The sequence below is a fragment of the Eubalaena glacialis genome, chromosome 1, assembly GCF_028564815.1.
Source record: "Eubalaena glacialis isolate mEubGla1 chromosome 1, mEubGla1.1.hap2.+ XY, whole genome shotgun sequence".
Classification (NCBI taxonomy): domain Eukaryota; kingdom Metazoa; phylum Chordata; class Mammalia; order Artiodactyla; family Balaenidae; genus Eubalaena; species Eubalaena glacialis.
The window spans coordinates 214,420,213-214,434,240 of record NC_083716.1 but is presented as its reverse complement, the minus strand read 5'-3'; positions in this window follow the sequence as shown (position 1 = coordinate 214,434,240).

Genomic DNA, 14,028 nt, shown 5'->3' with positions numbered 1-14,028 from the left:
GTTTCCATACAAATGGTGAAATTTTTTGTTCTAGTTCTGTGAAAAATGCCATTGGTAGTTTGATAGGGATTACACTGAATCTGTTGATTGCTTTGGGTAGTAGAGTCATTTTCACAATGTTGATTCTTCCAATCCAAGAACATGGTATATCTCTCCATCTGTTGGTATCATCTTTAATTTCTTTCATCAGTGTCTTATAGTTTTCTTCATACAGGTTTTTGTCTCCCTAGGTAGGTTTATTCCTAGGTATTTTATTCTTTTTCTTGCAATGGTAAACAGGAGTGTTTCCTTAATTTCTCTTGCAGAATTTTCATCATTGGTGTATAGGAATGCAAGACATGTCTGTGCATTAAGTTTGTATCCTGCTACATTACCAAGTTCATTGATTAGCTCTAGTAGTTTTCTGGTAGCATCTTTAGGATTATCTATGTATACTATCATGTCATCTGCAAACAGTGACTGTTTTACTTCTTCTTTCCGATTTGCATTCCTTTTATTTCTTTTTCTTCTCTGCTCTGGCTAAAACTTCCAAAACTATGTTGAATACTAGTGGTGAGAGAGGGCAACCTTGTCTTGTTCCTGATCTCAGTGGAAATGGTTTCAGTTTTTCACCATTGAGAACGATGTTGGCTGTGGGTTTGTCATATATGGCCTTTATTATGTTGAGGTAACTTCCCTCTATGCCTACTTTCTGGAGTGCATTTATCATAAATGGGTGTTGAATTTTGCCAAAAGTTTTTCTGCATCTATTGAGATGATCATATGGTTTTTCTCCTTCAGTTTGTTAATATGGTGTATCACGTTGATTGATTTGCATATATTGAAGAATCCTTGCATTCCTGGGATAAACCCCACTTGATCATGGTGTATGATCCTTTTAGTGTGCTGTTGGATTCTGTTTGCTAGTATTTTGTTGAGGATTTTTGCATCTATGTTCTTCAGTGATATTGGCCTGCAGTTTTCTTTCTTTGTGACATCTTTGTCTGGTTTGGGTATCAGGGTAATGGTGGCCTCATAGAATGAATTTGGGAGTTTTCTTCCATCTGTTATATTTTGGAAGAGTTTGAGAAGGATACAAGTTAGCTTTCCTCTAAATGTTTGATAGAATTCACCTGTTAATCCATCTGGTCCTGGGTTTGTTGGAAGATTTTTAAACAGTTTCAATTTCAGTGCTTGTGATTGGTCTGTTTATATTTTCTATTTCATCCTGGTTCAGTCTCAGAAGGTTGTGCTTTTCTAAGAATTTGTCCATTTCTTCCAGATTGTCCATTTTATTGGCATATAGTTGCTTGTAGTAATCTCTTATGATCCTTTGTAGTCTTCAATGTCAGTTGTTACTTCTCCTTTTTCATTTCTAATTCTATTGATTTGAGTCATCTCCCTTTTTTTCTTGATGAGTCTGGCTAATGGTTTATCAATTTTGTTTATCTTCTCAAAGAACTAGCTCTTTGTTTTATTGCTCTTTGCTATTGTTTCCTTCATTTCTTTTTCATTTATTTCTGATCTGATCTTTATGATTTCTTTCCTTCTGCTAACTTTGGGACTATTTTGTTTTTCTTTCTCTAATTGCTTTATGTTAAGTTATAAAGTTAAGTTGTTTATTTGCAATGTTGCTTGTCTCTTGAGGTAGGATTGTATTGCTATAAACTTCCCTCTTAGAACTGCTTTTGCTGCCTCCCATAGGTTTTGGATCCTCATGTTTTCATTGTCATTTGTCTCTAGGTATTTTTTGATTTCCTCTTTGATTTCTTCAGTGATCTCTTGGTTATTAAGTAGTGTAGTGTTTAGCCTCCATGTGTTTGTATTTTTTACAGATTTTTTCCTGTAATTGATATCTAGTCTCATAGCGTTGTGGTTGGAAAAGATATTTGATACGATTTCAATTTTCTTAAATTCACTGAGGCTTGATTTGTGACCCAAGATATGATCTGTCCTGGAGAATGTTCCATGAGCACTTGAGAAGAAAATGTACTCTGTTGTTTTTGCATGGAATGTCCTATAAATATCAATTAAGTCCCTCTTGTGTAATGTATCATTTAAAGCTTGTGTTTCCTTATTTGTTTTCATTTTGGATGATCTGTCCATTGGTGAAAGTGTGGTGTTAAAGTCCCCTACTATGACTGTGTTACTGTCAATTTCCCCTTTTATGGCTGTTAGCATTTGCCTTATGTATTGAGGTGCTCTTATGTTGGGTGCATAAATATTTACAATTGTTATATCTTCTTCATGGCTTGATCCCTTGATCATTATGCAGTGTCCTTCTTTGTCTCTTGTAATAGTCTTTATTTTAACGTTTGTTTTTTCTGATATGAGAATTGCTACTCCAGCTTTCTTTTGATTTCCATTTGCATGGAATATCGTTTTCCATCCCCTCACTTTCAGTCTGTATGTGTCCCTAGGTCTGAAGAGGGTCTCTTGTAGACAGCATATATATGGGTCTTGTTTTTGTATCCATTCAGCCAGTCTATGTCTTTTGATTGGAGCATTTAATCCATTTACATTTAAGGTAATTATCGATATGTATGTTCCTATTACCATTTTCTTAATTGTTTTGGGTTTATTATTGTAGGTCTTTTCCTTATCTTGTGTTTCCTGCCTAGAGAAGTTCCCTTAGCATTTGTTGTAAAGCTGGTTTGGTGGTGCTGAATTCTCTTAGCTTTTGCTTGTCTGTAAAGGTTTTAATTTCTCCATCCAATCTGAATTAGATCCTTGCTTGTAGAGTAATCTTAGTTGTAGGTTTTTCCCTTTCAACACTTTAATATGTCTTGCGACTCCCTTCTGGCTTGCAGAGTTTCTGCTGCTGTTAACCTTATGGGGATTCCCTTGTATGTTATTTGTTGCTTTTCTCTTGCTGCTTTTAATATTTTTTCTTTGTATTTAATTTTTGATAGTTTGAGTAATATGTTTCTTGGCATGTGTCTCCTTGGATTTATCCTGCATGGGACTCTCTGTGCTTCCTGGACTTGACTGACTATTTCTTTTCCCATATTAGGGAAGTTTTCAACTATAATCTCTTCAAATATTTTCTCAGTCCTTTTCTTTTTCTCTTCTTCTTCTGGGACCCCTATAATTAGAATGTTGGTGCGTTTAAAGTTGCCCCAGAAGTCTCTGAGAGTGTCCTCAATTCTTTTCATTCTTTTTTCTTTATTCTGCTCTGCGGTAGTTATTTCCACTATGTTATCTTCCAGGTCACTTATCCGTTCTTCTGCCTCAGTTATTCTGCTATTGATTTCCTTCTAGAGAATTTTTAATTTCATTTATTGTGTTGTTCATCATTGTTTGTTTGCTCTTTAGTTCTTCTAGGTACTTGTTAAACATTTCTTCTATTTTCTCCATTCTATTTCCAAGATTTTGGATCATCTTTACTATCATTACTCTGAATTCTTTTTCAGGTAGACTGCCAATTTTCTCTTCATTTGTTTTGTCTGGTGGGTTTTTACCTTGCTACTTCATCTGCTGAGTGTTTCTCTGTCCTCTTATTTTGCTTAACTTACTGCGTTTGAGGTCTCCTCTTCGCAGGCTGCATGTTCGTAGTTCCTGTTGTTTTTGGTGTCTGCCCTCAGTGGGTAAGGTTGGTTCATTGGGTCATGTGGGCTTCCTGGTGGAGGGGACTCGTGCCTGTGTTCTGGTGTATGAGACTCGATCTTGTCTTTCTGGTGGGCAGGACCACGTCTGGTGGTGTGTTTTGGGGTGTCTGTGAACTTATTATAATTTTAGGCAGCCTCTCTGCTACTGGGTGGGGTTGTGTTCCTGTCTTGCTAGTCGTTTGGCATCGGGTGTCCAGCACCGTAGCTTTCTTGTCATTGAGTGGAGCTGGGTCTTAGCTTTGAGATGGAGGTTTTTGGGACAGCTTTCACCATTTGATATTACCTGGGGCCAGGAGGTCTCTGGTGGACCAATATCCTGAACTCAGCTCTCCCACCTCAGAGGCTCAGGCCTGACACCCGGCCGGAGCACCAAGACCCTGTCAGCCACATATCTCAGAAGGAAAGGGAGAAAAAGAAAGAAAAAGAAATAAATAAATTAAAGAAATAAAATTATTAAAATAAAAAAAAAATTTTTTAATTAAACATAAAAAAATAAAATTGTAATTAAAAAAAAGAAAGAATAAGAGAGCAACCAAACCAAAAAACAAATCCACCAGTGATAACAAGCACTAAAAACTATACTAAAAAAACAAACAAACAAACAAAAAAATGGACAGACAGAACCCTAGGAGAAATGATAAAAGCAAAGCTATACAGAGAAAATCACACAAAGAAGCATACTTATACACACTCACTAAAAGAGAAAAAGAAAAAAAAAAATATATATATATATATATAAGGAAGAGAGCAACCAAATCAATAAAGAAATCTACCATGTCTTACTATCAGTGATAATAAGCTCTAAATACTAAACTAAGATAAACTTAAAACCAGAAACAAATTAGAAGTAGAAAGCAAATCCCAAGTCCACAATTGCTCCCAAATTCTACTGCCTCAATTTTAGGATGATTCTTTGTGTATTCAGGTATTCCACAAATGCAGGGTACATCAAGTTGATTGTGGAGATTTAATCCGCTGCTCCTGAGGCTGCTGGGAGAGATTTCCCTTCCTCTTCTCTGTTCGCACAGCTCCTCAGGTTCAGCTTTGGATTTGACCCCGCCTCTGCGTGTAGGTCGCCCTCTGGCATCTCTTCTTCACTCAGACAGGAGGGTGCTAAAAGAGTTGCTGATTAGGGGTCTCTGACTCACTCAGTCCAGGGGGAGGGAAGGTTATGGAATGCTGGGTGACCCTGCGGTGGCAGAGGCCAGCATGATGTTGCAAGAGCCTGAGGCATGCCCTGTGTTCTCCCTGGGAAGTTTTCCCTGGATCACGGGACCTTGGCTGCGGCGGGCTGCACAGGCTCCCGGGAGGGGAGGTGTGGATAGTGACCTGTGCATGCACACAGGCCTCTTGGTGGCTGCAGCAGCCTTAGTGTTCCATGCCCATCTGTGGTGTCTACGCTGATTTCCATGGCTCGTGCCTTTCTCTGGAGCTCGTTTAGGCAGTGCTCTGAATCTCCTCTCCTTGTGCACCCCAAAGCTATGGTCTCTTGCCTCTTAGGCAGTTCCAGACTTTTTCCCAAACCCCCTCCTTGGTAGCTGTGGTGCACTAGCCCCCTTCAGGCTGTGTTCACACAGCCAACCCCTGTCCTCTCACTGGGATCTGACCTCTGAAGCCTGAGTCTCAGCTCCCAGTCCCCACCTGACCCGGCAGGTGAGCAGACAAGCCTCTCAGCCTGGTGAGTGCTGGTTGGCAGTGATCTCTGTATGGGAATCTCTCCACTTTGCCCTCTGCACCCCTGTTGCTGCACTCTCCTCTGTGGCTCCGAAGATTCCCCCTCTGCCACTTTCTGTCACCACCAGTGAAGGGGCTTCCTAATGTGTGGAAACTTTTCCTCCTTCACAGCTCCCTCCCAGAGATGCATGTCCCATCCCTTTTCTTTTGTCTCTGTTTTTCGTTTTTCCTTTTGCCCTGCCCAGGTACATGGGGGGTTTCTTGCCTTTTGGGAAGTCTGAGGTCTTCTGCCAGCATTCAGTAGGTGTTCTGTAGGAGTTGTTCCACATGTAGATGTATTTTTGATGTATCTGTGGGGAGGAAGGTTATCTCCACGTCTTACTCCTCTGCCATCTTGAAGGTCCCCCCAGACCCTACACTTTCATGGGTTTTTCCTCCAAGGACCTCACAAATTTCTCATGATGAAGATTTAAGAAAGATTTCCTTGTGGCTTATTGTGAAATAAGTCCAGAGGATTCTCCATAACATAGGCCTATGCTCCAGGAAAAAAATAAAATAAAAAAAGACTTTACCACAACCTTATTCTAACTATGAGAAGAGAATTTCTCCCATTCGAGGCTCTCTGGCCTCTCTGTCTCATTTAAGGGGGTAGGGGAAATCTTTATCACTAAAAACAATTAAAGATCACAGCCCAGAAACACAGACACACTACAGTCATAAGATTAGAGAATATTTTCCCTCCCTCACCCCTACCACCACAGGGTTTGAGTATAACAACAGTAGATTACAACTAAAAGAGCAGTGAAACAGAGACTCTCTTTGAGGAGGTGTATTGAAGGAAACCCAAGGTCAAAGAGGAAACAAAAACAAGGATGCTAGAAGCTGATACCTATAGCTACAGAAAACATTTTTAAAAACTCAACTCCTAGCAGATTAACATAAATCTGTTAAATCACTTAAGCCCTTTTTACCTCAGTTCTTATTACCCAATACAATATGTCTGGTTTTCAACAAATAATTACAAGATATTCAAAAAGGCAGGAAAAAAACACAGTCTGAAGAAACAAAGCAAACATGGAATTAGATTCAGATACAATACAGAAGTTGGAAATATCAGACAGGGAAGTTAAAATAACTATGATTAGGGCTAAGGGCTCTAGTGGAAAAAGTAAACAACATGTAAAAAGAGATGGGTAATGTAAGCAGAGAGATGGAAATTCAAAGAAACACTCAAAAGGAAATGCTAGAGATCAAAAACACTAACAGAAATGAATAGTGCCTTTGATGGGCTCATTAGTAGACTAGACACAGTTGGGAAAAGAATTGGTGAGCTTGAAGATATATCACTAGAGACTTCTAAAACTGAAATGAAAAAAACTATGGAAAATCCAAGAACTGCTATGGAAAGTGTTCAAAATGTATGAGCATAAGTGTAATTGGACTATCAGAAAGAAAACAAAGAGAAAAGAAAACAGAAGAATTATCTAAAGTAGTAATAGCTGAGAACTTTCTAAATTTAATGACACCACACCACAAATTCAGGAAGTTCCAAAAACACCAAGCAAGTAGGATAAATAACAAAAAACAAAACAAATGAAAACTAAACCTAGACAATTTAAATTCAAACTGCAGAAAACCAAAGACAAAGAGAAAATCCCGAAAGAAGCCAAAGGGGGGGCGGGGGAAATGCCTTAGCTATATAGGAACAAGGATAAGAATTACTGTGGACTTCTCATCAGAAACCATTCAAGAAAGAGAGTAGAGTGAACTATTTAAAGTGTTAAGAACACAAAACAAAACTCCACTAACCAAGAATTCTATGTCTAGTAAAATTATCCCTAAAAGGAGAGGAAGAAATAAAGCCTTTCTCAGACAAAAATGAGGGAATTCATTGCCAGCAAAAGTACCCTTCAAGAAATATTAAACAAAGTTCTTCAAGGGGAAGAAAAATAATATAGGTCAGAAACTCAGAACTACATGAAGAAAGAATGTCAGAGAAGGAATAAATAAAAGTAAAATAAAATTGTATTTTTCTTATTCTTAATTGATCTAAAAGAAGACTTTGTTTAAGGTAAAAATAATGTAATGTATTAGGTGATCATAGCATATGAATAAATAGAATGAATGGCAGCAATGGCATAAGGAAGGGGAGGGGAATACACTATTAAAAGATACCTGTATTACACATCAAGTGGTATAGTGTTATTTAAAGGTGGACTTACTTCCACCTATGAGGGATTCTGGACAACTGCCATGAATTAACACACATGCTGAAACTGAAACCAAGAGCATCTTCCTATGCCTATTTTCTCCATTTCATCCCCATTCATCAAAAAGTCCACCCATGTCTCCTAAATAACCATAAACTTCCTACTTTGGCCTATGGTAGGAAACAAAATTGTAGACTTCAATTATATGAGATAGGTTCTTGAAACATATTTTTTGCATTAGATAGGGGAATTAGTGCTTGGATTATAAAACGTTATGATTCCCAAGAAATTATATGCATTTTTTCTAAGTGTTATAATTGTGAGTTGTGTTACAGATGTGCTCTGATATTTTCCTATTGACACATATTTCTTTGGAAAATTGGAGATGTGAGATATTTGAGGCTGGATTAATATAACTTTAGGGGTTCTTGTGTATCTCTACCTTTTCCAGAGAAATGACTAGGTTACATTTGCTGGTGGAAAAAAGAGAGCAATCAATCACCTGTGTAGGATTTCTCTGAGAATAAACACAAGAAAATAAGTAAGAAATGATATCTGGATTCTAATTTCTTCAAAAGAGAGAGATTTCATTTTGAAAGTTAACATAAGTTTAACAATAAGAGAGAAGAAATTTTATGGTTTGGATTTTAATTTCCCTTTTGGGAATTAATCATGTAAAGAGGATTTGCAATCTTTATTCTGAAGTTATGTTTTTAACATGATACCACATAACGCTTTTTATATAATCCTTTCTGATGATCTTGGTTAGACAACATAATGAGCCATAGTTTGAGATGAGAAATAAAATAGTGAGTGAATCTTTAACATAATATGTGATACACTTTTAGTTAATGTTAGTTATTACCCACTGCTAACTCAAGCATTAGGGGACAACATCTGAACTGTTTATTTCTTTAGTATCATTTAGTAGATTGTAGCTATGGTCTGACTAGCTACACTGAAATCTCAAGTATACTCAGTGACACAGAAAGAAAGAAATATGGATAAATATAACTGATACAACAGTATATTCCTTTTAAAGTGATGAGGTAGAGCCTTGAGGGTTGACACATTTTCACCACAACCTAAACTGATATAAAGGCATTAAATCTATAGTGTTGGGCTTCTCTGAGCTGGCTGATTCTTCGCTTCATTAAAAGCTACCATGAGGATCAAGAAATGAGCTGGGAGTTGTATCTTATTACCTGCACATGTATTACTTGATCTTACATTTGGCATAGGCTACTAGATAAAATGATGGTAAGAATAAAGTAAAATTAACTTTAGCCTGGTTTCAGTTACCATTTTTTACCAGTCCTCAAACCATCCTTTGGGTGAACCTAGTTCATAGGCATACAAAAGTATTTGTAAATATAATATCAAGCTTCATAGATGCTGGAATAGGACTTTTCTGGAACTCTGTTAATATCAACTCCCAATGGAGACAGCACAACTTTGAATCTTCAGAGTCTTAGCTATTGGTCCAATAAACCAACAGAAAGCACTAAAAAATAAATGGATGTAGGTAGGAGCAAAATCTCTTCTCCCATCACCCCTCCCATGAGGAGTAGACTCTAGTCTGGTTTTACTGTCTTTATTCTTGGTTGCAATACACAGAATTTCAGATTGTAATGAATTAAGTAAAAAGAAGAAAATTATAGATAAGTAGGTAGGTAGTAGATATGTAGAGAAAGAGAGAGATTATGTACTATACTATATAATGGTATATTTATATAAATACACACACACACAGTTTATATAACTAGGAAACATAGGGATTGAGTTGGGCAGGGGGGACTCCTGAACCCAAAACAGTGTCATTATATTTTAGATTTTATTTCTTAATATGTTTTGCTTCTATTGCTTATTACAAATAGGAAAGAATAAGATCAAATCACAGAAAAAATAAAAACTCATGCCTACATATGGCTGTGGTAGAGAGAGAAAATCACAGACAAGTCTAGATTTGTATAATTCCAGTTTTGTCATCTCATAAGAAAGGCTTTCTTTCTCCCTCTCCCTCCAAATGGCAATGTGGCAGAGAGGCAAACTAAGCCAGGAATTTTCTGCCAGATCGGCATGGATACTTCATCCTCTGTTCTTGTTTCCTGTCAATAAGAGAGTCAGACTCAGCATGAAAGCTGATTTAACCGTTTTCCTCCCCTCCCCAGTTATGTGCTCTGAGCCTTTTGGGTTGGAAATTACTGGTGATTTGGAGAACAAAACATACTTTTGCTTGAGTCAAATGTCCCTGTTCAGTTTACCAGAAAGCTCTGTATTTAGAGTCACGGAACTAATAATAAAATGGTACACCTTCTTTGCCCTAAAGATTAGACAAAGGACTAATGAATTTATAGTTTATCTTGGGAATAATAGGCTTTTATATTTTGTCTTACATTGTGAATTTTTCTGCTTGTTAGTTAATAACACAGCAAAGAATAACCTACACATTCCATGTGTCTTTGACTATGTTAATATAGCGAAATAAGGTATAGGAATGAACCAATCTACTGTAACACTTTGGCAATTGAAAACGTGTTCAAATTTTTCTTTCCCCAGCAGCCAGCAATTTTAGCATGAGCTATAGAGAAAATTGATCATTCTTTATTAGAATAATTTTTAATCTGATTTGGTGTAAATTAGAAAAAATTAACTACTAATCAGGTAGAAAATATTAAATTTAGATAGCAGTTGTAATCCCAGAGAATTGAAGTGATATGAAAGAGGACTTATAAGAGTAGATTAAATAGTATATTTTATCTGGGAAAGAGACTATTCTCCAAGTAAATTAATAATAATTATTGCATACATGATATATTACGATATGCAAGATGTTGACCAGCTGTTCCCCATTTCCACTGAGTACTAGAAGGAAATATATTTTAAAGTTCAGCAGAATTTTTAAAAAATAGCAGAATTGTTTTAGGAAACGTTTTTTAAGGTGAAGAGTGATTGTTAACATCTAAAATATAACTGTAATGACTAGGAAACTTCCTTTCACAAGAGAGATGTTATAAATCAGAATAGGGACTAAGTCTAATGTTCTTAACACATGATGAACAGTGTAGTCCTTACCAAGGAGTAACTTCTCATATTAAAGTTTCTCCTATCAGACTAAACACATTGTAGTTTACAATGAAAAAGTTTAATATTTAATATTCAATTTTTTGAGATGTGTTCTTCTCCTTGAGTGTTTCATTGTTGTTATCCCATTGTCACGTTTCATTTTTTGAGGTTTACCTGTTTTTTTGTAAATAGGTGGGGAAAAGATAAAGTCACACCAAGCCCTCCATTATTTGCTACCTTGCCCAGCTTACCTTTATAATCTCCTACTAGCTACATCCCATCCCCTTTAGTTATAATGACCTTTGCCATGCCAAGAGTATGCTAGCACTGGCTGTTCCTACTATCTGGAACTCTCTTTCCTATATATTTTCATGGCTAGCCCTCTTTCTTTCAGGAGTTTGCTGAAGTGTCCCCTTCTCATGAGATGATCCCTGACAACCCTATTTTATTTTGAAGTCTGTCCCCTCCATCACAATTCTCTGGGTACCCCGTATTCCTTGTCCTTTGTTCTTACAATATTTATCATCTTCTAACATATTTTATAGTATTTTTATCTATCATCTTTATTATCTATTGTCTGCTTCTTCCCCACTAGAATGCAATGTAATCTCCACACATTTAGGAAACTTTACCTGTTTTGTTCATTGAAATGTAGATATACCAAGTGCCTAAAATAGTACATGGTACTCATTATATATTCATTGAATGAATTAATACATGAATGAGTGAAAAAGATAAGCTCAGCTGAGCGCTTGTCCAAATTAAGTCACTGAATATCTGATTATATATAACTCTAAAACGTCTTGTCTACTGTTAAGCCATGGGGATTCTGTGGCTCAAGTGCTATGAATTGCAGGCGTAAGAAATAGATGGATATACATATAGAAACACACAAAACAGGCATCCAAGGATCAAAAGATAATGGAAGGCACGGCTAATATATGTTTTATACAGACTTGTAACCCCAATTACATTAGAATGTTATGTTAGCCTTGATATACCATGCTATATTTAACTGGTTCCTAATACTATTAATCTCAACTCAGATATTATTATCGTTAAGTGGCAAGTCAAGGGGGAAAATTATTTTAAAACTTGGAACTATTGATTCAAAGGGGAGGAAAAAGATTTGTGTGTCACATAGGCTTGATACTAAATTTGATGAACTTATCCACTGTTTGCCCTTTGTACCCATCCTTAAGACACACTATTTTTTAAGCCACACCATTTACTGATTTTATTTATAAACCAAGAACTAAACTAGGTGCTTTGTGTTTATTATCACTTTTCCTCTAATAATTATTGTAAAACAGATATCGTTGTCCTATTTTACAGTGGAAAAAAAGATTCAAATAGGTTAGTTAAATTCTCCAAACTCACACAGCTAAAGCAAGAAGAAGCCTAGATTCAAGTCGAGGTTATCTGAGTTAAGACCCATCTACTTTCTAATACAGCAGGCTGTACTTATGCTGTTTCTGTCACTGTCTGAAAACAGAAGCCTTGCAACAAAGCATCAGTTCAACAGTAATTTGGCTCCATGGCAACCACAATGGGCATGTGGGGAAGGAACCTAAAAACCCTCAGACCCCTTTGCCCTTGTCACTTCATGAGTCCTGGCAAAACACCAGAGCATCAAATCAGTGCCTCCTTGACTCTGTCTCCTCTGCACCTTGACCTTTCAGGCAGATTAGTCAGTATTACAAGCAAAAACTCCATAACCAACCATGAGATGTGTTCTGAGCAGATTTGGTGTATCAAGCCTCTGGGCAACAGCATAGCTCTGGGGTTTTAGCCCTACCAGGAAAACATTTTGTTTGTTTTGTTGAAAATTAACAGTAAAGATCTCACTGGATAGAAATTGACATTTCACTTTATAAAAGCTGTCAAAACATCACATATTATCTCTACACACGAGTGTTCATGTGTTCTCTGTGCCTGTCCTTTCACTCTCTTATTCTCTCCTCTTATTGCCTTTCTTGTACCTAAAACCTCTGAGAGTCACTGGTGGAATTCAAGACCCAGGTAACCAAGATCCCCTAACTAAACATAATCATTCATGAGCTGCTTTTTTCTTACCTTGGAAAAACTGAGGCAAAATAAAAGATAAAAGCCAACAACCACTTGAATTTAAAGTAGAATACTTCAAATTAATCATAGAATTTATTGAAAAACAACTATCACATCTACTGGTGAATGAAGACATAAGACATGTGGTATCTACCTTCAAGGAGTTTACAGCCTGTGTATTGTGGGTCCTGCATCTAGTTGGGTGATGATAGAGAGGTCACTTCACCCATCCTCATCTATAAATATAATAATAATAGCAGTAATTATAAAATGATAATAGAATTTAAAATGTACCTCTCAATGATGTAGGGTTGTATCAATGAGCTCACACATCTGAAAATGTGCAACAGAGACATTTATGGTCTAAACTCTAACCTGCTCCTCACTTTCCCAGCTCCCCTACAGTTAGGTAGGACCATGTGGTTATTTCCTCTTTTTTTCCTGGCAATGGATCTATAATTTATTTGAGGGATAACAGTATTCTGAGCTATAGACAAAAAGGAATAACATTGGGTCATCTGTAGAGACATGGATGGACCTAGAGTCTGTCATACAGAGTGAAGTAAGTCAGAGAAAAACAAATATGGTATATTAATGCATATATGTGGACTCTAGAAAAATGGAACAGATGAACCTATTTGCAGGGCAGGAATAGAGACATAGACATAGAGAATGGACGTGTGGACATGGAGGGTGGGGAAGGCAGGTCGGATGAATTGAGAGATTGGGGATGAGATATATACACTACCATGTGTAAAATAGGTAGCTAGTGGGAACATGCTGTATAGCACATGGAGCTCAGCTCGGTGCTCTGTGATGACCTAGATGGGTGGGCGGTCGGTGTGGGAGGGAAGTCCAAGAGGGAGAGGATATATGTACACATATAACTGATTCACTTCATTGTACAGCAGTAACTAACATGAGACTATTTCTTGCCAATGGTTTATCAGAAGTGTCATGAGTCATATCCAGACCAAACCATGTAAGAAGTGGAGTTTGACACCACTAGTGTTTTCCTTTTGGTGAAAGTGAAGGCTTTGCCTTAAGTTGGCAGAGCAATGAGATAGGAGCACCTAAATCACTGAGTCACCGCATGGAAGACCTATAACAACGTTTTCACGTGTGAGAGATAAACTCTCGTTTATTAAGCCACTAAGAATTTCAGTTTGTTTGTCATGAACATAAGTATGGCTTTTCTAGAAGAACAGAAATGGTCTAATATCAGGAAACACTGTGGACAATCCATAAATCTTTGCCTTAAAAAAAGTCCATGAACATTCCATTCCAATGGGCAGTTTGAAATTGGGTGCTGGGTTGTAGAGCAAAACTCAAGTGGGATTTTAGCAGAGGGGCACAGAGGAGGTATGACTGATGTTGGATGGGCTTTCATGATGTGAAGTAGACAGGAGAGAGCTATATATGAA